General features: G+C 41.9%; 3 non-coding genes across 3 annotated transcripts; 1 reads left to right on the top strand and 2 right to left on the bottom strand.

The window, feature by feature from the left end:
* Nucleotides 1-17: 17 nt before the first annotated feature.
* Nucleotides 18-90, bottom strand: TRNAV-AAC (transfer RNA valine (anticodon AAC)). Its single transcript has one exon. It is a non-coding gene; the product is annotated as a tRNA-Val (tRNA).
* Nucleotides 91-657: 567 nt separating this feature from the next.
* Nucleotides 658-730, bottom strand: TRNAV-AAC (transfer RNA valine (anticodon AAC)). The gene has a single exon. It is a non-coding gene; the product is annotated as a tRNA-Val (tRNA).
* A 973-nt stretch (nt 731-1703) lies between these two features.
* On the top strand, nt 1704-1776 carry TRNAV-AAC (transfer RNA valine (anticodon AAC)). Its single transcript has one exon. It is a non-coding gene; the product is annotated as a tRNA-Val (tRNA).
* The last annotated feature ends 20874 nt before the right edge of the window (nt 1777-22650 follow it).

Consider the following 22650-nt stretch of genomic DNA (forward strand, 5'->3'; position numbering starts at 1 on the left):
TCTAAAGTGAAGAACGCTGTTTCTGCCCGGTTTCGAACCGGGGACCTTTCGCGTGTTAGGTGAACGTGATAACCACTACACTACAGAAACTCCGCTGGCTGTCAAGTTTATAACTGTTGCCTGGGGGGGGTTAAGGTTGTCCTAAGAGTTTTCCACTGCTTTTGTGTATTTTTTTCACAGCTTTAAACACCTTCACCCTTCCAGCAGCTTGGATTCATGGGTAATAAACCAGGGATAAAACAAAAACCACCTCAGATGCCCATCTGCCAAAAGCAGCTGACCCTGGCTAAAAACAGTGACGGTCTTCAGGGCTTCCAGGTGGACTCACTGATGGGGGCCAGGAGAGCTGATATTGTAGACCTCGCACCTAAAGTCTGTCGGATATTTACAGAATTGCCTTACCTTGTCAGAGGAGAGAGGGAAGAGCGTGAAAACTGAACGACTGCAAAAAGTTAAAGGTACACGCTGTTTCTGCTGGGTTTCGAACCGGGGACCTTTCGCGTGTGAGGCAAACGGGATATCCACTACACTACAGAAACCTGAGGCCTGAGGACAGACGTGGCACCCGAATGGAAAGACAGCGCTTACGGATGACGGGTGGCAAAGTGTTGGACGAGTGTCCTTAACTGGGCCAGAAAAATCTAAAGTGAAGAATGCTGCTTCTGCTCGGTTTCGAACCGGGGACTTTTCGCGTGTTAGGCGAATGTGATAACCACTACACTACAGAAACTCTGCCGCCTGTTAAGTCTAAGAGTTATCCACTGCTTTTGTGTATTTTTTTCACAGCTTTAAACACCTTCACCCTTCCAGCAGCTTGGATCCTTGGGTAACAAACCAGGGATAAAACAAAAACCACCTCAGATGCCCATCTGCCAAAAGCAGCTGACCCTGGCTAAAAACAGTAAAGGTCTTCAGGACTTCCTGTTTTTGTTTATTTTTTTCACAGCGTTAATCACCTTCACACTTCCTGCAGCTTGAATCCTTGGGTAATAAACCAGGGATAGAACAAAAACTATCTCAGATGCCCATCTGCCAAAAGCATCCGGCCCTGGCTAAAAACAGTAGCGGTCTTCAGGGCTTCCCGGTTTGAAACCGGGCAGAAACAGCGTGTACCTTTAACTTTTTGCAGTCGTTCAGTTTTCACGCTCTTCCCTCTCTCCTCTGACAAGGTAAGGCAATTCTGTAAATATCAGGCAGACTTTAGGTGCGAGGTCTACAATATCAGCTCTCCTTGCCCCCATCAGTGAGTCCACCAGGATGCCCTGAAGACCGCTACTGTTTCTAGCCAGGGCCTGCTGCTTTTGGCAGATGGGCATCTGAGATAGTTTTTGTTTTATCTCTGGTTTATTACCCAAGGATCCAAGCTGCTGGAAGTGTGCAGGTGATTAAAGCTGTGAAAAAAATACACAAAAACAGGAAGTCCTGAAGACCTTTACTGTCGTTAGCCAGGGCTGGCTGCTTTTGGCCCCCGTTGACCAGGAAGCCCTGAAGACCGTTACTGTTTTTAGCGAGGGTCAGCTGTTTTTGGCAGATGGGCATCTGAGGTGGTTTTTGTTTTATCCCTGGTTTATTACCCAAGGATCCAAGCTGCTGGAAGGGTGAAGGTGTTTAAAGCTGTGAAAAAAATACACAAAAGCAGTGGAAAACTCTTAGGACCACCTTAACCTACCCAGGCAACTGCTGTAACTTTGACAGCCAGCAGAGTTTCTGTAGTATAGTGGTTATCACGTTCACCTAACCCGCGAAAGGTCCCCGGTTTGAAACCGGGCAGAAACAGCATTCTTCAATTTGGATTTTTCTGGCCCAGTTAAGGACACTCGTCCAACGCTTTGCCACCCGTCATCCAGAAGCGCTGGCTTTCCATTTGGGTGCCAAGAGTGGCCCCCGGTTCGAAACTGGGCAGAAATAGCAAATACCTTTAACTTTTTGCAGTCGTTCAGTTTTCACACTCTTCCCTCTCTCCTCTGACAAGGTAAGGCAATTCTGTAAATATCCAGCAGACTTTAGGTGCCAGGTCTACAATATCAGCTCTCCTGGCCCCCATCAGTGAGTCCACCAGGAAGCCCTGAAGGCCGTTACTGTTTTTAGTCAGGGCCGGCTGCTTTTGGCAGGTGGGCATCTGAGATGGTTTTTGTTTTATCCCTGGTTTATTACCCAAGGATCCAAGCTCCTGGAAGGGTGAAGGTGATTTTTAAATTGAATTATCTGCAAAATGACTCAACCAGCCTAAAAAATAGTATTTTTTAAAAGTGGACAGTTAATGGCTGTCATGATTATGAATCTTCTATAAAAATTAATAGGCTGGGTGAAAAGTTGTTGGTTAAAATTGTAATGTTATTTTGTGGACACCCAGTGCCTCTAGCTAGAATCCTCTGCTGAAGCGCAGCAAATGGATACTGTTAAAAAGTGAACTATTGAAGATCTCCCAACCAAACATTTTTTTGCATCACTGCCATACATTCGTGAGAGAAAGTCCATTTTTTCTAAACTACCTGGAATATAAATTAATAATTGGTGGAAAGCTAAGAGCAACAGCAAAGCACTGGTTTAGTAATCTAAAGTAACAAAAAGATGAGTTCTTCAATATGATGCTTCTCTTGTGCATTCAGAGGTTAGGTTTGGTGCACCAAGATTTGTGTTCAATGAAGGCAAGATAAATGATGTTGGTCCCTAGGTTCAGAACATCTATCAAAATGTGTTGACTGAATATAAATGTTGGAGTAGAAGCTGGTTTTGGTATTTTATCCAATTTTTATCTATTTCTTTTTCTTAATGGTATCATTTTTTATTGAAGTTCTGCCTAAATGGTATATGCTGGCTTTTATTTTGAATTGAGTCCTTATCATTATTCTATTTTAGCCCAGTGTTTAAAGTAAAGACAATACATTTATATAACACTTTTAAACAATTACAAAACATACTTAACTTAACCATTTGGACAAATTAATAAATCAATTGCTTCACTAAACAATCTTAATAATAGTCTTAATGTTCACAGCCAATGCTAGGCAACCATTTTGCCTTTAATGATAAATAGAGTGCTTTGCTAAAGTACTACATGGAAAGAAATAGAGTCCACTTTCCATTGTTTAAAAGCCATGTGTAATATTTTCCACTTTGGTATTTCTAAAGTCTTAAGATTGCAAAACTATTACTGAACAAATATTTTTATGACACAAACTTCATCTTACTGTAATGTATAAAGTAGCTGAAGACAATATCCATAATATAAATGGGCCTATATTTGTTCATTTACTTACAAACCACAGCACTTGTTAGGCTCCATCTAATGTTGGTTTGCCATAAAATTAGGTAATGCTTCTACATCTTTGGAGGCGATAAGTAGGAACCTTTGGTCTCACTACTGAGCCAATTTTGTGGGTTGCAACAATTAAATTTATTGAACTGAGATAGAAATTAGCTTTGAACAGCGATGAGAACATGATGTTGGTATAAAGATGTTTCATATCTTACTAATGTTCCACCAATGTTGACAATTGACATATGAGTAGAAATCTGTTTATACAATGAAGTGTATGAAAGCTAAAATCTCTGCAAAGAAATTCAAGAGTACATAGAATATTTGAGCATTGATTTTAGGTACCAGGCTTATGTGGTCATCGGGAATGATTGGGGTACATGTATAAAGCTTGAACTTTTAAAAACTCCAATGCTCCCAAATAACATCAATATAATGGTACGCAATTCTACCAATTGAAGAAGGATCATGAAATGTCTGGAGGACCTTAAAAAGCCACCTTGTCCACTACATCTTGTGGGGAAGTCTTCCAGCCAGATGTATTTTGCCAGTGAATGATGATGTACAACCAGGTGCAAAAAAAGTTATTTCTCAGAATGTATATAAGAAGCTTTAGAGATATGGATGTTTCATACAAAAGATAATTTACAAGTCACAAGACAAGCGTACCTGACCTTATTTGAGTACAGTATGGCTAGTCAGAAACCTGAAATAAAGTTTTGCTGATCTGACATCTTTCTAATGAAATACCTTTCTAGATAAATGCATACTCTTTTTGTCTGAATGTGTTATGCAGTAAGAAGCATACTTTCTAGAATATTTTTAGGAGAGCATCTGGCCGACGACTCCCTGCTGTGTGCCATCACAATATAAAACACTGTTTGTTCGGTCCGGAGATGTCATTCACAGCAGCCAGGAGAACTAAGATAGCAGCAGCCCCTGCTTCCCTTTAGCTGTGCAGCCTGATAGATTTATGGCATCCCCAGCATCCCTTGTTAGGCTGTGCACAGCTGAAGGGGGTTCTGGAGGCTGATCAGCTCCTGACTCAGCCCTGCACTGCTATTGGCTGCTGGAACTTTAAAGCTTCTCAGCTCCCAGTCACCAGTGCCTGTTATAGCATTAAGCTGGGCTTATCTGTGCTGGAGAGATTCTGAGTATTTTTCTGTTGCTGACCTTTTCCTGTTCCTGACAATGTGCAAGAACTCAGCCTGGACCGACCTTTGCCTGTGACCCCGACTCTGCTTGTGCCTCTTCCTTTGTACCTCGTTTGGTGGACTGATCTCCTGTGTTTGACTTCGGCTTGTTTCTGATTCCCTGGTAATTCTGTACTGTGTATCATTGGGCTCCTGGTCAGCTGCCGGCCTGTCCCCAGACACCATTTCTTGCGCACTAAGTCCGCATCTGAGTCCTGGGAGATGCAACCAGTCTCCCGAGGCTATGCAGGGGCTGCTATAGGTGAAGACTGTGTAGTTAGATTGGGGGACTGGTGTCTGGGGATTACTGTTACTGACCCATACAGTTCCTAACAGATGCTGTTAACCAGTTAGCACAGGGCGTGGCTGCTCAGGAGCTTTAAAGGCAGAATCTGGATTCTGCTGTGACGGTCTCTCCTGTGGAACCCTAGATTCCTCTTCCAGAAAAATTTTTAGGAGAACGCCAAAAATCTACAAGCATGCAAGCTTTACTATCTATTCTATACTATAATGTATGCAAGCTATACTTTCAGCTGCAGCCACTCTCATCTGGCACAGAATCTCAGAGTGTGGGCCTAGTCATCTCCCTACTCCAGGGTGATTCCCAGGCTTGGGCCTTCAATCTGCCTCAGGGGGACCCAGCCCTCTCTTCAGTGGATGCATTTTTCTAGGCCATGAAGATTCTGTATTCTGATGCTGCCCTGGCTTCAACTGCAGAGGCAAAACGCCGTAGTCTTCGACAGGGCCTCAGGACAGTCGAGGAGTATGCTGCAGAGTTTCACAGCTGGGCCCTCAATTCACAGTGCAATGATCCTGCACTGTGCAGTCATTTTCACCTGGGTCCTTCCAATGCCTTTAAGGATACTTTTGTTAATCATACATTGCCGAAGAAGCCAGGGAAACTTCAGTATCTAGGTGGACCCCTGGATACCCACCTAGGCAGACAGGTACAGGGAGTCTAATCATGTCCTGTTACCAGTTGAAAATGCCTGGAATTCTCCTGCTAAGCATCGCCAGGCATTCCTGGATAGCAGTGCTGCCAGTAATTTTATGGATATATCTCTGGCCCGCTCTCTTGGAATTCCAGTTATTAACCAACCTCAGTCATTATGTGTATTTGCTATAGATGATTATCCTTTGCAACAGGGAAAACCAACATCCACAACTCCTGAGGTTTTGGTTAAGGTGGGTGCTGCCCACTCAGAAATGTTATTTGTTCTGCTAGACATTCCTTCATCCTCTGTAATTTTAGGATTACCATGGTTGCGTAAGCATAACCCTGTGACTGACTGGGAATCTGGTCAGATTGTGAGTTAAGGGAATGCATGGGGCGAGAAGTGTTCAACAAACTCACTGCCTCTGTGTGTTGCTAGTGTCCGTTAGAATTTCAAAGCAGAGGCCCACCTCTTAGTCTCCCTGAAGCTAGACCTTGTCCTGATTCTATCATCTCTGGTAAATCACCTGGCATAGCTCCAGCTAAAACCCACCAGCCACTGCCCACTCCTGACAAACCCCTGTCTCGAGTTCTGCAAAAATAAAAAGCCGGCTTCTGGGCCTCAGACTAGGATGAAAAGTGGTAATACTGAAAATCTGCATGTGAAGGGTCCAGGGGCCCTTCCTCAGGAAGGGGGTATTGTTTGGAGAGCATCTGGCCGACGACTCCCTGCTGTGTGCCATCGGTTTGTTCCTGGATTCCCTTGTAATATTGTACTGTGTATCGTTGGGCTCCTGGTCAGCTGCCGGCCTATCCTCAGACACCATCCCTTGCGCAAGTCCTGGGGGCAACTGAGTGCTGGGAGACGCAACCAGTCTCCTGAGGCTAAGAAGGAGCTGCTATAGGTGAAGACTGCGGCATTAGATTGGAGTAATGGTGTCTGGATAATACTCGTACTGATTAGGGCCTTACAACTTGCTAGTTTAAATAGTGTTTTCTTATACATTTGTGCTCATGAAAATGTTTTCGCAAACTCACCTACATTGAACTATGAAGCCACCCAAAGTTTGATTCTTAGCACCTCTAATATTACTACTTAATACCTAATAGTAATAACAGTGGCTATTTAGCCAACCAACAGTTTCTCTGGCCAGATCCCTTAGGGTTTGACACATCAAAACCCATCAAACTTAAGACAACTTAAGTAGTTAACACAAAAAAGTGTGGCAAATTGTAAAAATCAGTTGAGGGAGCTAGGTTTCATGTTGAAGAAAAGGATCTCCGAGGTTATGTTCTCTGGAATATTGCCTGTGTCATGCGCAACACAGGAAAGACAGAGGGAGCTTAGGCAGCTAAACGCATGGGTTCATAGAGCACTGGGCTGACTTTTCATTGGGGTACAACCTGTATGCCTGAGATGATTTGCATCTAAATGAAAGGGGGTCTGCTGTGCTAGGGGAGAGATTTAGGGGAATAGTGGAGGATATTTAAACTAGGACAGAGGGGGGTGGGACAGTCAAATAAGGTGACAGAAAGGTTAGTCAGGGGTCAGACACTAGTGGAGGGTGGATTGGGGATAGTTGGGGGGAGGATTATGGATAATTGTAAGGAGCTTCCCATGTTACAAACACGCATTGGATTGTGCAGTACTAGTTGTACTGAAAAACAAAATGATTTGGCAAACAATGATGGTAAAAGCAGCAATGGTTTAAAGAGCCTGTTCACCAATGCTAGAAGTCTAGCAAACAAGAGGGAGGGGAGTTGGAAGTGAGGAGATGAGTGAGGAGAAATATGACTTAGTTGGTATTGCTGAATCCTGGCTTTGTTCTTCGCATGACTGGGCTGTCAATATTCCTGGGTGGTGGTGTCTGTCTGTATGTGAGAAGTGATCTAAAAGGGAATGTGAAAGAAGAAATTGCGGAGGTAACAAGCGATGGAGTTGAGGCAATATGGGTGAAGTTGAATGTGGGGTTGAATAACACACAATTAATGATTGGAGTCTGCTAGAGGCCCCCAAGTGCTAAGGACGAAATAGAAAATCAACTAGCACAGATAGAAAAAGCATCAAAAAGTGGAAGTGTTTTAATCGTGGAGGATTTCAACTACCCTGACATTGCTTGGAGAAATGGCACTACAGGAACAGCAAAAGGGAGGAAACTTGTGAATTTAATACAAGATAGTTTTATGGTACAGTTTATAGAAGCCCCAACTAGAAATGATACTCTGCTGGACCTAGTTCTTTCTAACAATGCAGAGCAAATGTGACAAATGTGCAAATAAAAGAGAATCTGGGTAGCAGTGACCATATTATGATTTCATTTAATATAGGCTGTAAACAGAAAGCAAAAACAGGAAAGATAAAAAAATATTTACCGTAATTTTCCATTATAAAGGTGGAATTTGAGAGCAAATTTTCCATTATTAAAGGCGGCTCTCTGTGACTTGGCCTGGGAGACAATATTGTCCTCAAAGAACACTGAACAGAAATGGGAATGTTTCAAGTCTGTTCTACAAAAGCAAACTGAAAAATATCTTCCAATTGGTAATAGGTTTAAGAGGCTAAAATCTAAGATAAAACCTATGTGGCTTACAGCTGATGTTAAAAAGCCATAAGGAACAATAAAAGGGCATTCCAAAAATATAAAAATGAAGGATCACCATCATCATTTGAAACCTTTAAAGAATATAACAAAAGATGTAAAAAGGAGATAAAATGTGCAAAACTTCAAAATGAAAGACAGATTGCAAAGAAAAGTAAGGCAAACCCCCAAAAATTTTTCAAATATATTAATAGCAAAAAGTTCAGATCTGAGCATTTAGGCCCTTTAAAAGATGTCGCTAGGTTGGTAACTGGGGATAAAGACAAGGCAGATTTACTAAACACAAGTCCAAATTTATAATAGCAATGTCACTGCCCTAAATGAGTCACAATGGCTCAGAATTGATATGATATGAGAAACAGCTGGGAAAAATTAAGGTTTACAAAGTACCAGGACCTGATGGGTTACATCTACGTGTCTGTCAAAGAGCTGAGCTCAGTTATTCCAAAGCCATTTTTTCTAATTTTTAGAGACTCTTTAGTCACTGGCGAGGTACCGATAGATTGGCGTAAGGCCATTGTGGTTCCTATCTTCAAAAAGGGAGCAAAGGTATTACCAGGTAACTACAGACCCGTTAGTTTAACGTCCATAGTTGGAAAGGTCTTAGAGAATTTGATAAAGAGCCACATAGAGGAGTTTCTGTTAGAAAATGATATTATAAGTGATAGTCAACATGGCTTCAAGAAAGACAGAAGTTGTCAAACAAGTAAACAGGTAGACCGTGGAATAGCAGTTAATTTAGTGCACTTGGACTTTGCTAAAGCATTTGACACTGTACCCCACAGACGGTTAATATGCAAGTTAGGGTCGATAGGTTTAGAAAAGTCAATATGTACATAAACAGAGATCTGGCTTAAAGATCACATCCAGAGAGTTGTAATTAATGATGGATTTATGTCAATACAGGGTCTCTATATACTACAAGCAGACCTGGATGTACTGTTTGATTGGGCAGCCAAGTGGCAAATGGCATTTACTATAGGTAAATGTAAAGTTATGCACTTGGAGGCTAACAACATGCATGCTTCATACTGTCTAGGGGGAATACATTTGGGGGAGTCGGTAGATCTGGGGGTTCTGGTAGATCATAGACTTAATACCAGCATGCAATGCGAAGCTGCAATATCTAACGCTAGTAAGGTATTTTCTTGTATTAAAAAAGGAATAGTCTGCAGAGATGGAGACATAATCCAGCCCTGTACAAAGCATTGGTCAGACCACATCTGGAATATGCAGTCCAGTTTTGGGCACCAGCTCACAAAAAGGACATTGTGGAATTGGAGGGAGTGCAGAGAAGGGCAACTAAATTAATAAAAGGAATGGAGGAGCGCAGCTATGAGGAGAGATTAGCTGAACTGAATCTATTCTCCCTTGAGAAGAGACGTTTAAGGTGGGATATGATCACCCTGTATAAATATATAAATGATCCATATAGAGAACTCTCTTCCCCATTATTCACTTTGAGATCATTACAAAGAACAAGAGGGCACTCTTTACGTCTTGGAGGAAAGGACGTTTAAGCTCCGGATAAGGAAGGGATTCTTCAATGTAAGGTCTGTGAAAATGTGGAATCAGCTCCCTTAGGAAGTAGTTTCAGCAACTATTACAGACTGCTTTAAGAAAAAGCTGGATGTTTTTCTAGAAGCACAGATTATAACTGGGTATTAAGACTTTAAAGTAAAAACAACAGTGACTGTTGATCCAGGGAACATCTGATGATTTTTTTTCCACTGTTGAAGCAAATTGTACCAGGTTTTTTTTTTTGCCTTCCTCTGGACCAACTATGTCTTATAGGGTTTTGAATCTGGGATATGTTTATTTCCCTAGTGGTTAGACATGATGGACTAACCTACTATGTAACTATGTAACTTAGCTGTCCCACCTATTTCATGTAACCAGGGCCATCCCTATTCTCCTATGCACAGTGTGTTATTTGGCTTGTGTCTGCCCTGCTTTGCCAAGCAGGTCTGTCACTAAAAAGTTTCTTACCATGTCCACAGGCTGATTAAAAATACTCTGCTGAAAATAATCTGGAAGTGACTGCAACATGTTATTTGTCTTTTCTTTGAGAAATGTGTGTAAATTGGCTGGAGAAAGTTTTAGAAAAATGCTGTTTTAAAACAATCTAGATTATTATTTGCATTAATTATCTTTACTTTTTATTTATGTGACCCATTTATGTGCATCTACTGTATGCTGTCTAGTGCATCAGAATGTTTTGTCCCCCTCAGTTTGATGTATCTTCATGTGCAAGCTCTGTCTCTATTTCCAAGATCCCATTTACGCCGACTGTGTCCCAAGATGAGGTGTATTTTTTGCAGTACTCCCTTCTTTGTCCTCCTTGACCACCCCCCCCCCCCCGAAACACACACTTACCTTTTTGTTCCCTTTTTCTTTTTAGAACCTTATATTAAGCTGATCTCTTTAGAAAACGGAAATGTATTATTCCTTGTGAGTATCAATGCCCCTGTGTGTTGTATGGCCTTTAGTAGCTGGGCTACTGCAGCTTTTTAGTATACTTTCTATGTAACTGTAGATGTACAGTTGGTCTCTTTGTGTAACTAAAGCTTTAAAATGTTGAAGGTAATAATTATCTGATCTTGGTGACTGGGGGTAGTATAATTTACTTTGACCTTTGCAGATACTTTGAAGGTCTGGTACACTTGTCAGGAGATTTCCAACTTTTGTGCAGGTGCCAGTGAACAACACCACCAACGTATGCCTTTACTGTTGTCACCATCACTGCTGATGTATTACCTTTCATGATGTTACCAACATCAATGATTCTAATAACCTATCACATTTGGTCACTGGATTCAAATATATAACATAGAGTGCAATTATTTAGATTTGGCTGTTGCCATGTAAAAGGAGGCCTGGGAGAGGTGCTTTGGAAAACATGTAAAATATCTAGAAATTAAAGAACTAGGTGTAGCATAGCAAAATTAGAAGGAGGAGGAGTACCTGTGCGAAAGTAGGCTTTAGCAGCACATCCATGCAACCTACATTCGTAAAGATACTGTATTGTACAATAACCTTTTTTATCAGTCCAGTCCAATACTTACAAGTTTATTAACCTCCCTAGCGGTTCATTTCTTTCTGTTTTTTTTTAAGTCTAAAAGCGGTACATTGTTTTTCATGAACATTTATTTTACAGTATAATATATTAGTATGAGTATAATAAAATTTTAAACACAAAATAATGTAAAAATATTAAATAAATAAATTATTTATATATATATATATATATATATATATATAATATATATATATATTTTCTTAAAGAAATAAAAAAAAAATATTAAACTTCTTCTATTATATTATACTGTAAAATAAATGTTCATGAAATACAATGTACTGCTTTTACACATATAAACCCATTGTATTGCATTCAATACAGTTATTTTGTATTGAATGCAATACAAATAGATTTTGAATTTCCTGCCCCGCCCTGCCAGCATCTTAAACATGCACTGATGTCACTGGGAACTCCCCTGGTGACTCATCGTGTGCAGAAGACCCCAGAGGAAGAAAACAGGAATTGCGGCGGTGGACAACGCGGGATGCGGGCTCTATTTAATTATTACTTCCCATAGGTTTACCAACCCGGAGTGTGACTTGAGGTTACTGCTTTCAGCAACTTTTTTCTACCCACACTTACCGCTAGGGAGGTTAAGTCCTCATAAAAGGGACTCCTGGAATGCATGGTTTCCCTTTTTAGGGGTAGATACTTTGACCCCTATCAACCTTTGGTGTGGTGGATATACTGTGCTAAATATTGATGTTTGTGTTGGGGTTTTACCCATACACCAATGTAAATGGGGTTTTTTCAGTCCTGTCCAGAAAAATTCTAGGACCAGGCTATGAACTGCAATGGTTCTTTCACTATAAAAAGGAATAAATGTTATTTCTTGAACACTGCATCCAAGCCATTTTCAAGTACTTTAGCTAAGCTGTCTACTGGTTTAGTCTCCTTTCCTAATGGTCTACATTGTAATACTGCAATATCCTATCCATCCACTCATAATGTTCATTCCAGTAATCTCCTAGGGATTACAAAACACTCAGCAAATATAATGTTCCACTTATGTCCTTTTTATGAATTGAGGATTATGTATGCTAGGGCTAAGTGGCTTTTAATAAACTTAAAGCACAGGGGGATCATCATGAATATAGGGACATCCCATTTAGTTTGATTACTTTGAGCCTGAGTTGTGACCGTACCTTTTATACCTTTGCACTGACAACAAGGGACATTGGACTTTAAAACAAATTAATTTAAAGTGAGTGTTTCATTGTTGGCAGTGCAGTATAAATATGTGTAATAGACAATGCTGCTCCACTGGCTGTTTATTACTAGAAATTAGTAAATTTGCTGGGTTTGGTTTGTACTGAAATGACTAAATTCAGCTTAAAATGATACCCAAAATTAGTGCTGAATGCCCTGAGGTTTATATTCTCAGTTCTGGCCATTTTAGGTTTATTAGGCAAAGCTACTGTATATAAAATTTATAGAGAGATGTACACTGCTATGGAGGCGGGAGGGAGCAGAGAATGCTGCTAAACTGACCTTCTCTCTAGAAGGCTAACCATTCAGTCTGTGCCTGGGCCCAGTGTGCAATTGAGAGGACATGAACAGTGTTCAATATGTAATTTGTGCAGTGGGGATCTGCACTAAAGACTTGAGAGTCTCTGGACAAATAAAGTGTATGTGGGGGTACAGGGGGAAAAACAATATGGGTGTTGGAGGAGGGGTACAGGGGAAGAAAGTTTGCATGTTGGCGAAGTGGTAGAAGTTAAAGGCAAATGTGTGGGTTCTGGGAGTTCAACCTCATCAGTAGGGATGAGTGAGAAGGCCTCTGACAGTCTCGCAAAAATTTCCTCGAACTTCCGGTGGGTTTACAAAATTTCTCCAAATGGATTTCGTGAATTACATTCAAGTCAATGGGCCGACTTTAGACATTAATAGCAAAGCCCCATGTTAGAATCATCAAATTTGCTAGGTAAGTGTAAGAGAACAGGGGCAACAAGGAAAAAATACAAAAGTTAAAAAAGACCTTGTGGTTTTCCAGAAAATGGCAGGCAAAGTGACAGCAGGCAAATAGGATTTTTGCATGATGCACAGCGTCCAGAATGCAGCACAAACATTAGGACATTGAGAAAGGGTGAACTCAACCCACTAGCAACAGTCTCTGCCGTCAAAACAGCAGGAAAACGCGTTGCTTTTTATTATACGCACCCCTATTGAATTTACATAGCTGCATATCTTAACTCCATAAAAATCCTGTTTATTAATAATAATAATTGCTAGCTAGCATCATGACCTGGATGACATGTGTTAGGAATGCCACCCATAAAGTTGTGGACAAGTAGTGCGGCGACATTAAGCAAAAGGATGGAGTACCAGAGACGAAGAGTGGGTCAGCGAGAGCAGTAGCATTCTGTGGCCTCTGGTCAGCTATCGCCAGGGAGACCGCATTGGTGAGAGTCATGGAGAGCTGGGTGTAGTGTATCGTCATTGCCACCCAGAAGTGTACAATTTTAGTGACTGGAGTACTGACAGGGAGCAGCAGCAAAAGCAGAAGAAAGAGGCGGAAGGGCCCTAAGATGCAGTGGGGACTGCATTGGTAACTGGCATCTTGAGCTGGGTGTAGTGCATCGTCAATGACACCCACAAGTGTGTAATACAATTATAGTGAATGGAGTACTGACAGGCGGCAGCAGCAACAGCATCAGGATGAGGTGGTGGACCCTGAGACGGAGCATGGACGGCATTGGTAAGTGGCATATAGAGCTGGGCGTAGTGCATCGTGTGATGCAAATATTGGAAATTATAATTATTGGATATTGTTAGTTTGCATTATGAAGTGGATGACATGAATGCCAACCCTAAATCTTACAATACTTAGCTAAAAATTTAGGCAAAGGCAATGGTACCTATCAGTGTGGCAGTACTGGGGGTTTTCATCTGCAGTTTGTTGGCCTCCCGGAAGCAGCAGAAATGTAAAGTAAATTGCTGGCACAATGGCAGGCATGACACTGGCGAAGAATGCCACCCCTGGACGTTTGGATAACTAGCAGAAAAATTCAACAGAGGCAGGCTCAGCTGACAGGGTGTTTGGTGATAGGCAGCCACAGACTCAGCACAGAAGCAGTGTGGGTTTACAGAGGCATCTTGGTTGGCCTTAGTGAGTCCTTGTGGCAGTCATTCAGTGACATCTGCATTGGGGATATGATAGTTGTTAGTCGGTTGTCCTTCCAGCGGCACTAAAGGTTCTTTTCAGACAGAACACTGGATGCCGGGCACGAAAGAAGCTTGATGGCATACTGTGCAAACTGCGGGCAGATTTCAAGCCTGTTGACGCAAAAATTAATGGCGTCACTACTGTCAAGACAGGCATACTCCTCATAACTGCTGTCGTCAACACCACCACCACCACTAGTCAGTAAAGAGCCAACGTAATCATGCACCATGCGCTTCATCTGTTCTCTCGATGGTTATTCCCCTGCACTTCACTTGTTTGAGGTGGCTGCATCAGGTTTTGCCAGGCATACAGAAAATCCCCCCTGCCTTAGCCTACACTTTTGGATGTGTGCGGTCTGCTGCAACTAGTGCTGATGCTGCTGCTGCCGCCGCTACAGGAGGATACGGTGGAGGTGGTGTCCGCCTAAACCACCTGTATGGAATGTGGTGCCCAGAACTCCTCACATAGCCGGCCGCATAGTATTTTGCTAAGGCGGGTCACCTTTTCTTTCTCTTGCGCCGGGTTGAGTATAAACTGTGACATTTTGTCTTTGTAGCGGTGATCCAGAAGGTTGGCCAGCCAGTAATTAGACTGGTTTTTGATACTGCAAATGCAGGGGTCTCTTCGTAGGCATCATGTGGACACACATATGAAAGAGGGGTTCCTCGGGCTCATCTTCCTCCTGTCCCTCAGTAGGCGCCAAAACATCTTCCTCCTCATCACCCACCTCCTCCTGTTCAAGCTGCAGCAGTTCCTGTTGTTCCATCTCCTGCACAATGCCTGGGGTGTGACAGAACAAATGCAGCTTGGACGGGTCCTGTCCAGCAGCCCCAACATGGTCTACTCATCATCATCATCATCATAATCCTCCTCCTTTTCTTGAACCTACTAAAGCTGGCTGGTGTCCCTTCTTGCTCCTCCTGATGCTGGCTGTGCACTATGGAGTGTAATGTCACCCTCATCGTCCTCCCCCATTTTTGTCCCCCCATCTCCCATTGCCACTTTCCATCAGGCCACACAGGGTATTATCAAGCAGAATGACATCGTTCCAGCCTGACCGCTCCCGACTCCCAACGTTTGTGGCCTGCTGAAGGAGGGCCAGTACCTTGCGTCTCCATCTGCAGCCATTGGTCACTGGTAAAATAGCTTAGTTTTGTGGCTGTACCAAGGACCCCACTGCCTTCGTGCACCATGCTGACCAAGTAATGGCGGATGGCTAGCTTTTGCTCATACAGACACTGGAGCATGTGCAAGGTGGAGTTCCATCTAGTCACCGTTTCACAAATCAGTCTATGCGGTGGAAGCCTCTGTTTGGGCTCTGTACCTCAACCTCTCTGTACGAAGTGGACAAGAGTTTACTGGCAGTGTGACTTTTCTCCCCAAGGACACCAGTTTCAGCACTGCCTGGCAATGCGTGTGCTTGAGGGAGCTGTAGTGGCATGCCCACTTAAGCACAGTGTCCTCCGCAGCTGGCCTTTCAGGAGGAGTGTCGAAAAGAGAGGGTTTGCCAGTAAAAGGAATAAAGGAGAAGGGGGAGGACTGGGGTGGCCCATGCTTTACCACCACACCCCTCGGCGGGGGTAGCAGGTGCTGCAATACCTCTTGCAGACTAACGCCCACTGAGCTATTCAAGGCCACCAAGTGAGCTGTGATGGACAGGTAGCATCCCATTCCATGCCTGGTTGTCCAGCTGTTTATGGTTACGTGGATTTGACTGGACACCGAGAATGCCAATGCCCGCGAGAGGTTACCCATTACATGTGCATGTAAACTGGGAACAGCTGTGCGGGAGAAGTAATGTCTGCTTGGTATATTCCACTGACGGTCAGCACAGGCCATCAGGTCATGGAAGGTAGCAGAGTCCGCAATGCTGTACGGCAGTAGCTGCAAGGCCAATAGTTTGGCTAGATGTGAATTGAGTTTGATGACTCTTTTGTTGGTTGAGCCCATAGCCTGATGCCTTGCGAAGAACTGCAATAGAGTGAGCTGAAGGCCACTGAAGGTCACTGATGCCACAAAACCTGTGGGAAAGCAGGGATGTTGTACCCAAATATGATCTGACCTGTCCTCTGCAAATCTGCCTGTGGCACAGGATGCAGATTGCTACGCACCCATCATTGTCTTTCAGCGTGAAAAAGGACCACACTGGAGAGGTGCGTGCAACCACTCTGCTGCTCTTTTTATTTACCTGCCTCTGCGTCTGCTGGGTGCCCTGTGTCTGCTCCAGCTCCATCTCCCACACAGTCACATCGTCTCTGACGGTTCCCCTGCTTGTGCCCACTCGTCTGTGTGTTGTTTGGGACTCACATGAGGCAGATTTGCTGCCCCTTCCATCCCCAGTCTGTTGCTACTGCTGCCTTCCTCCTACATCTGTTTCGTAATTGCTGCTAGCCCTTACACGCACCGGTGGTTCCCAGGTGACATCACGGTCATCAGCCAACCTCTGTAGCCACTTATGAAGAACCCTCACCCACCAAGTGCTGACCACACTCTCCAAGGGTCTCAAAGTCTGCCTCCTGCCCTGAAATTAGCAATGACATATCCTCAGGCTGTTCGTCAAACAACAAGGGAGAGTCATCGAGAGGTACAGGCACATTAGCCACGCTAACTCCTGTCTTTGCTCCTGTCAGGGCTTTGCTGGTTGCTGCTGCTACAGAAGAAGAGCCCGCTGCAGAAGAAGAGCCTGCTGCACTTGAGGCCCCTGAGACCCAGTCCACAATACTCTCAACAAAACATGGCTGTATGATTGTAGTATGCCTCCTCAATAAATCTACCAGCGTACTGGTGCTCCACACACATCTCAGACCTGTTTGACAACTTGTGCTGCTGCCTCCAATGGTTTGCTGCTGCTGTCCTACAGTGGCGGACTCCCGGGGAGTATGCCCCCTGAGAGATGCGGCAGGTTGCCAAACGCCACGCCTTCCCCTGCGTCTACCGCTCCTCATTTACTTACATTACTTACTATATTTTTCAAAGAAATACAGAAATTTTTCTGGCTTTTTTGATAGATCACATGAGGTATCACACTGAAAAATATTTTGGAGTGTAGGACAGAAATGTTTCTGCCTTTTCTGATAACTAGCAAGAAGTAGCAAGAAAAACTGCATAATCTGTATATTTCAAAATATACAGAAGGCTCCTAACCTGTCCCTATCACACTGCACAATGGCTTTTGTGATAAATTGCAAGAAGTATCACAATGAAATATGTTTTGGAGTGTAGGACAGAAATGTTTTTGCCTTTTCTGATAACTAGCAAGAGGTAGCAAGGAAAACTGCACAATCTGTATATTTCAAGATATACAGAAGGTTCCAAACCTGTCCCTGTCACAATGCATTTCTCTCCCTGCTTCTTTCCCTCACACAGAACACAAGATGGCGTGCCTAACCCCTCCCTCATTCCCTGTATTTATGCCTGTTGTGAGTTTTTTGCTGATTGGGTTGCTTGGCTATGTTGTGCATCCTGGGAGCAAATGATTCACTCCCAGCCACGCCATTCCCGCCGGAAATAGTCTCCATTTCCGCCCCCTGCATTTCCCCTCGTTTGTTTGGCAAGAACATGACCTCATAGCAAATCACAAGGCCATTCCTGCTTAAATGTTCAGTGAGCGAGAAAGGCCTGATTTGCCGCGGGATCGAACTTACAAATCACGCTCGCTCATCCCTACTCATCAGGTAAAAAAACAATGTATGTTCTATAAGTGCATGTGAAGCCCTCATTTGGAAGAGGTAAAATTAGTCTGATTCGCGCAGTGGCAACATGAAGCTTAGAAATGATACATACTTGCAAAGTTGCGGTGGTGAATGCATGGGTGATTTTGTAAATTCCATAGTAAAGGGGCATTGATTGTAAAAAGAGAATGCACTTCCAACCTGCATAAAATGACACGGGAAAGTTGGGTTTATGGAGAAAGTGTGAGAGAGCATGCTCAGTCTTGAATAAATGTTAGAGGGGGTTAGTGAGACTGTTGGGGGGATTTGGCTTGTGTAGGAGTGCAAGCAAAGAAAAACATGCAATATATATATATATATATATATATATATATATATATATATATATATATATATATATATATATATCATAAATTACACGCATTTGACATATTTTTATATTTTACAGAACTTAAAGTGGTTCCGAAAAAAAAAAGTGATGATGTGTTTTGGTATGTTAATCATACCCACATTATACTATACCCTAGAATACTTACCATTTGCCTGGAATAAATAGCAGTCTGTGAATAAACTCTTGTTCTTTATATTTGTATATCTCTAATGTAAGTTTTTTTTTTTAAGACACCGCTGCCTCTCTTGGCAAATGTGATCGGCGGATTTGGTGATTGGTCACTACTGTGCTACTCAATCTTCTCTTTGCTGGGAGGAAGCTGTACCTAAACATTGGCAGTGCATGAATCTCCCTGCACCTGCTTAATTTATTCTGTGATCTGTGCTTTCTCCGCCTCCCCTGGAGCTTCCTGATCAATAACTTATTTATCCAGCTATCACCCTGTTCTGCCCAACCAAAATTTTACTCAAAATGACAGATCAGCTGCAGATTACCTACTGACATCACTGATTAATAGTTCTTGACTACTTTGTGCATAATTTTCACAGTAACTTACCAAATAAGGTGATTGATCTTCCCCAGCTGCAGCTTTCATCAACCTGTTTCTCAGTTTAGACCTGACAAGGTAGTTTTCTTTCTGTTGGGGAAAATATAATGCAGTACACTAGATCAGTGTTTTTCAACCATTTTTGAGCCACGGCACATTTTTTACATTAAAAAAATCCTGCGGCACACCACAAATCAAAAGTGTTACAAAATTACACTTTGTAGCTAATTCTCGCCTCTAAAAATAAACAAGGCGCTTGAGCTACCTACTGCCAGCCACTGACGTGTAGAATATTACATTACTCTGCCAGTCACTACAGCACAGGCACTCGACAATGGTAACTGGATAATTTCCCACGGTACACCTGAAGATCTCTCACGGCACACTAGTGTGCAACGGAACAGTGGTTGAAAATCACTGCACTAGATAAATCTCTAACAGTTGAAAAGACTATTGAATCTGAAATTACATTCAAAGCATAATTTGTCACAGTATTTTTTTTGCGTGTTTGTTGAGCAACTGACCAGCATCTAGAACCAAACAGAACTGTCTTGTCTGTATGATTACTAGTATCACTTAAATATGCAGTATCTGCTGCCATCTCCATGTCTGCCAATAGCTTCTGGGCAAAGTAAGATTAAAGCAAATGCAGGCAAAGCTGCAGCCTGACCAGAAGACATAAACTGTTCATTTACTGCTCCTACATTGTGATAAATTCTTTCTAAAAACTTGCTTATTAGGGACATAATCCCACATGTCCCCGACACGCTCAGCAATTTTTGCCCCAAAACAATGTTTATGGCTTTGCAATGAACCTGAAATCTTAGCAGGTGGAATAAATAAAGTTATATCTACTATACTTCATTTGTCAGGAAAACCAATATGTTTTTTAAAATAACTTCATGCTTTTTAATTTTTTTTTCTCACTTGTACCATATTCTCACGGGTCCCCTGACTTCTGCAGCAACTTTAGTAACAATACTATGATCAGAGGTTTTGCAATATACAAGATACATTTAAAAACTACATTTCTGAGTTTCACCTGCCTGGAAAAAAACTGTTGATCTGAGACAATGGTAATATCTTTATCCTCTTATTGAATGGAAAAGCCACAGTTTTTGTTTTAATTCAACTGCATATTAAATAAAAATATCTTTACTAAATAAACCTAAATCCATGACAATCATAAATAGGCTAGTTCAGAATAGCAGTGAGATTGTGGTGCTGTTACCACTTCCTCAAGACAGGAAAACGCTGCATGTACAGGTAGCACATGTAGCTTCTATCTGCGGCAGCCCCATATTCTTTTTAATAAATTTTATTATTATTATTAATAAACAGGATTTAAATAGCACCAATATATTATGTAGAGCTGTATAATAAATAGGGGGTGCAAATGACAGACGAATACAGACAGTGACACAGGAGGAGGAGAGGACCCTGCCCTGAAGAGCTTACAATCAAGGAGGTGGGGGAAGTAACACACAATTGGAGGGGAGATATTTAGTGGTGGGAAGTAGTGAGGGTTTCAAAAGACAGAGGGCGTTGGGTAGGCAATTTTGAAAAAAAATGGGTTTTGAGTGCTCTTTTAAATAAAGAATGAAGGCAGCAGTGAGCAGTACTGCAGAATGTTGCTTCCTGTCAATTTCGCAAATGGTTCTTCAGAAACCAGCACTGCAAAATGAGTCATTGACCAGCTGGCAAGATTTGTCAGATGTCAGTGTTCTTCACTCTGCCACAGCTCTGACATTCGAAGGGCTTTGGGAACCAATAAATGCTGGCAAGGTTACAAAAAGTCTACATAACCATAGGTAATCATAGGTAACTTTTTGCCTATTGGAGATATAATATATAACAAACAAATCAGTTTAATGGTGTAATTAGTACACAAACAATTAACATGTAAGTCTTTGGGAAGTAATGGTAAGGGATAGCCAGAAGGTGTGTGTCCCTTTGGACCCACACCCAGGTAATCATCTGCTGACAAGGTTGGCTTTGTGAAGCCCAAAATCTTTTTGGATGTGTAATCTGTCTGCTACTAGAGATACTTTTTTGGGAAATTTCATTCCTGGTATAACCTATTCTATTTTGAATGAATCATTGAATTTGTTGGAAGAAGGTTTCATTTGTTTGTGTTTTGTTTTATTTTTATAATACAGCTGATATATTATGTTAGCCTGGATTGGTTGGGCTGATGAAGTAGTGTTCCCACGAAGCGCGTCACCATCAATACATAGTTTAGCAACCACAGGAGGAAGCCAAGATGCATACATAGATGTTTGGAGATAAACCATTTGCACCTATGGATGTTAAAGGAATAACATTTTTAAGGTTTTGGTTTTGTATGCTTTTAAGATGTGTTATTATTAATGCAGTTTTTGTATTTTTTCATAAGTGCATTGTTAATATTATTTGATTTGGTGTTCCTGAAACTACTCAACTTTGATCAACTGGGGTTAATCAACATTGTTGCTTGAGGATAATAATTACTGTTGCTTTGAATTTGTGAGTAGTGGAACTAGGTGTTATTAATGAGTTAGTTTCCATTACATCACAGCCCAATTTGGATTCCCTAAAAGTGAACTAAAGTAACAGGTTCACGTTAAAAAGTTCATTAAATTTACCCCCTGCACCCACTACCAAATGTATAACAAATGCAGGAAAATCTAGGTAATCCTGATTTATTGAAGAGCTATAGTTTTCATTAAGCTAAACAAAATAAAAATTTAAAATACAACCATAATTCATATTGTTCACTGATTCTGGTTGCTGTATTATTTTCACACAAATTGTGCTCTTTGAGTGATGATATGAAATTGACAGGGCCATAATTAGGCAGTTTCACCATTCCCAGTCAAAGGGCGAACATCAGCACATTTTTAGAGCAAGCCTATTTGGCATATTTCAAGTTAAATTTGATGATCAAGATAAGTCTTGGGCCCCTCATAAGGTATGCAAACAGTGTGCCGAGAATTTACGGATGTGGACAAAGGGAACACGTGATAAGATGGCATTTAGTTGTACCTATGGTTTGGTGAGAGAAAGGAGATCATTTCAGTGAATGTTACTTTTGTATAGTGAAAACTTCTGTATATACCAAGAAAAATAAATGTAACATAGAGTATCCTAGTTTACCATCACTATACACCCAGTGGCTTATTCAGTGCCAGTTTTCATTATACTACCCTCTCTTGAAGATCATGATTATGGTGACGAACTAGGTGACAACAATGATGAAGAGTTTGAAATTGAAGAGCACTCTGTTCATAGGGAATTGGATCAGCATGATTTGAGTGATTTGGCATGTGATTTGGGACTATCAAAGAAGGCTTCAGAACTCCTAGCATCAAGCTCGCGTGAAAAAAACTTACTTGAAAAAGGAACAAAGTTATTGTTCTTTCGATCCAGAGAAATTGCATTTCTGCAGTACTTTAGAACGGACAGTGGCTTTGTGTATTGCCATAACATACCTGGTTTATTGGTGGAGTTGGGAATTCCAATCTATACTTCAACTGAATGGTGACTATTCATTGATAGCCCAAAGCGGAGCTCATGGTGTGTCCTCCTTCACAATGGCAATTTATTTGAGTCAGTCCCAATTGGCTATTCAGTTTCTCTTTGTGAAGAATATGCAGACATAAAGAGAGTCATTGAGCTGTTGCAATATCACTAACACAATTGGGTCAATGGTATGCTTCCTTCATGGTCAGATACGCAGATACACCAAGAATCCCTGTTATCTGTGCATGTGGGACAGCAGAGCTCGTGAGAGGCATTAGATGGAAAGGAATTGGCCTCCAAGATCTGCCC

Source organism: Pyxicephalus adspersus, chromosome 4 (assembly GCF_032062135.1).
Source record: "Pyxicephalus adspersus chromosome 4, UCB_Pads_2.0, whole genome shotgun sequence".
Classification (NCBI taxonomy): Eukaryota; Metazoa; Chordata; class Amphibia; order Anura; family Pyxicephalidae; genus Pyxicephalus; species Pyxicephalus adspersus.